Source organism: Chiloscyllium plagiosum, unplaced genomic scaffold (genome assembly GCF_037043375.1).
Source record: "Chiloscyllium plagiosum isolate Xiang-an unplaced genomic scaffold, Cpla_swu_hap1 HiC_scaffold_7, whole genome shotgun sequence".
In the NCBI taxonomy this organism is placed as follows: domain Eukaryota; kingdom Metazoa; phylum Chordata; class Chondrichthyes; order Orectolobiformes; family Hemiscylliidae; genus Chiloscyllium; species Chiloscyllium plagiosum.
This window is the reverse complement of record NW_028270145.1, coordinates 104,867,375-104,869,887: the sequence shown is the minus strand read 5'-3', so window position 1 is coordinate 104,869,887 and position 2,513 is coordinate 104,867,375.

Below are 2,513 nucleotides of genomic sequence, written 5' to 3'. Positions count from 1 at the left end.
TGCAGGAAAGGGAAGGGGGTGCAGGAAAGGGAAAGGGGAAAGGAAGGGGTAAAGGTGGGAGGAGGAAAGAGAAAGGGGCGGTGGAGGGGGTAAGAAAGGGAAAGACAGAGAGGAAAGGGAAAGGGGAGGAAAGAGAAAGGGAAAGGGAAAGAGGTAAAGAAAGGGAAAAAGGGAAAGGAGGGGAGGAAGGGCAGAGGGAGGGGGAGGAAAAGGAAGAGAGAGAATTGAAAGGGGGAGAGGAGGGGGAAAGGGAAAGGGGAGGAAAGGTAAATTGGGGGAAGGGAAAGGAGGAGAGGGGAGGAAAGGGAGATGGGAAGGAAAGGGAATTGAGCAGGAAATAGAAAAGGGAAGGAAAGAGAAAGGGAAAGTGGGGGAAAAAGGGAAAGGGAAAGGGGGGAGGACAGGGAAAAGGGGAGGAAAGGGGGAGGGAGGGGAAGAGAAAGGAGTGGGAGGGAGGGAAAAGGAGTGGGGAGGGAGGGAAAAGAGGAGGGAAGGGGAAAGGAAAAGGACAGGGGGAGGGAGGGGAATTGAAAGGGGTGAGGAAAGGGAAAGGTGCGATAAAGGGAAAGGAGGAAGAGATGGAAAGGGAAAGGAGGGTAGGAAAGGGAAACGGAGTTGAGGAAAGAGAAAGGGGGAGGTGTGAAAGGGAGGGTGGGAAGGGGAGGGGAGGGGAGGGAGAGGAGGAAAGTGGGAAAGGGGAGGAAAGGTGAAAGGGGGGCAAGGGGAAAGGAGGAAAAATGGGGGAAAGGAGGGAGAGTGTGAAGGAGGGAAGATGGGGAAGGGGAGGGGAAAGAGGGAGGGGAAGGGGGCATGGCAAGGGTGGAGGAGGAAAGGGGAAAGGGGAAAAGGGGGAGGGGGTGGAGAGGGGAGGGGGAGAGGAAGGGGGAAAGGGAAGGGGAGGAGAGGGGGAAAGGGGGGAGGAGAGGGGGTCTGGGGAGAAAGAGAGAAAGGAGAGGGGATCGAGATGGGGGGAGGGGAGGTGGAAAGAGCATGGGGAAGGGGGAATGTGGAAAGGAGGGACTGGAGATATAAAGGGCAGAGGTAAGAGGGAGGGGGAATGGGGGGGTGGGAGGAGGAGGGAAGGGGGAAAAGGGGGAATGGGAAAGGGAAAGGGGAGAGGAGGTGGAAAGGGTGAGAGAAAGAGGGGAAGGGGTAAGGGGGCAAAGTGGAAGACAGCAAAGGAGAAGAGGAGAAAGGGAAAGGAGAAAGGGTGGAGAGGGGAGAGAAAGGATGATGGGGAGAAGGGGAGAGGGGAGAGGGGGGGAGGGGAAGGGGGAGGAGGGGGAGAAGGGGGAAGGGTGGGAGGGGAAGGAGAGGGGGTGGGGGAAAAGAATAGGGGGCGGGAGAGGGGGAAAGGCAAGAGGGGGAGGAGGAGAGGGGGAAGGGCGAGAGGGGGAGGAGTAGAGGAGGAAGGGGAGGGGGGAGCGGGAGAGGGAGGGGAGGGGGAGGAGTAGAGGGGGAGGGGCAGAGGGGGAGGGGGGAGTGGGGAGAGGGGAGGGGGAGTGGGGGAGGGGAGGGGGAGGGGAAGTGAGGGGGGAAAGGGGGAGACGGGGAGGGGAGAGGGGGAGGGGGAGCGGGAGGGGGAGGGGGGAGAGATTGGGAGGGGGAGGGGGGAGAGGGAGAGGAAGGAAAGGGGAGGGGGAGAGGGGAGGGGGAGAGGGGGAGAGGAGATGGGGAGGGGGGGGGTTTGTGGAGATGGGAGAGGGGAAAGGGAGAGGGGAAGGGTGAGAGGGAGGGGGAGAGGAGGAGAAGGGGAGAGGGGAAGGGTGAGGGGGAGAGGGGAGAGGGAGGAAGGGGGTGAGGGAGGGGGAGAGGAGATGGGGAGGGAGGGGGTTTGTGGAGATGGGAGAGGGGAAAGGGAGAGGGGAAGGGTGAGAGGGAGGGGGGAGAAGGGGAGAAGAGGAGGCGAGAGAGGGAGACGGGAGAGGAGAGGGGTAGGGGAAAGGGAGGTGTGAGAGGGAAAAAGGAGAGAGGGTTTGGGGACAGGGGATGTGGAGATATGGGGAGGGGGGAGAGACATAGTGTGGTGGGGTAGAACAGAGTTGTTCAGGTGGTGTGCTGGTGTTGGGGAAGGTGGTGGTCTTGAACTAGGATGGGGGCAGAAGCTCCAGCAACACAGGGCTGTCTGAGCCCAAGCTGTGAGCTCTCTGGCCCCTGGGAACCCACTCAGGAAACAGAGAGAGAGAGAGACAGCATTACACCTTCTCACAATTAACCCCTCAGCACTCTCACTCCCCCCTCAGCCTCCGGTCTGCCCCCTCACCACCTCTTTGCTCCTCACTTCCTTCTCACTCTCTGCCAATCCCCTTACACCCTCCCCACTCCCCCTCCATACTCGCCCTTCATCCCCCCACACCCCTTCACTCCCACCCCTCCTCTCCCCTCTCCCCCCACCCTTACCCCACACCTACACACCCCTCACTCCTACCCTCACCCTACCGCTACATTCCCCTCACCCCTACCCTCACCATAATACCACACTCCCTTCACCCCCTCCGCTTCACCTCCCCATC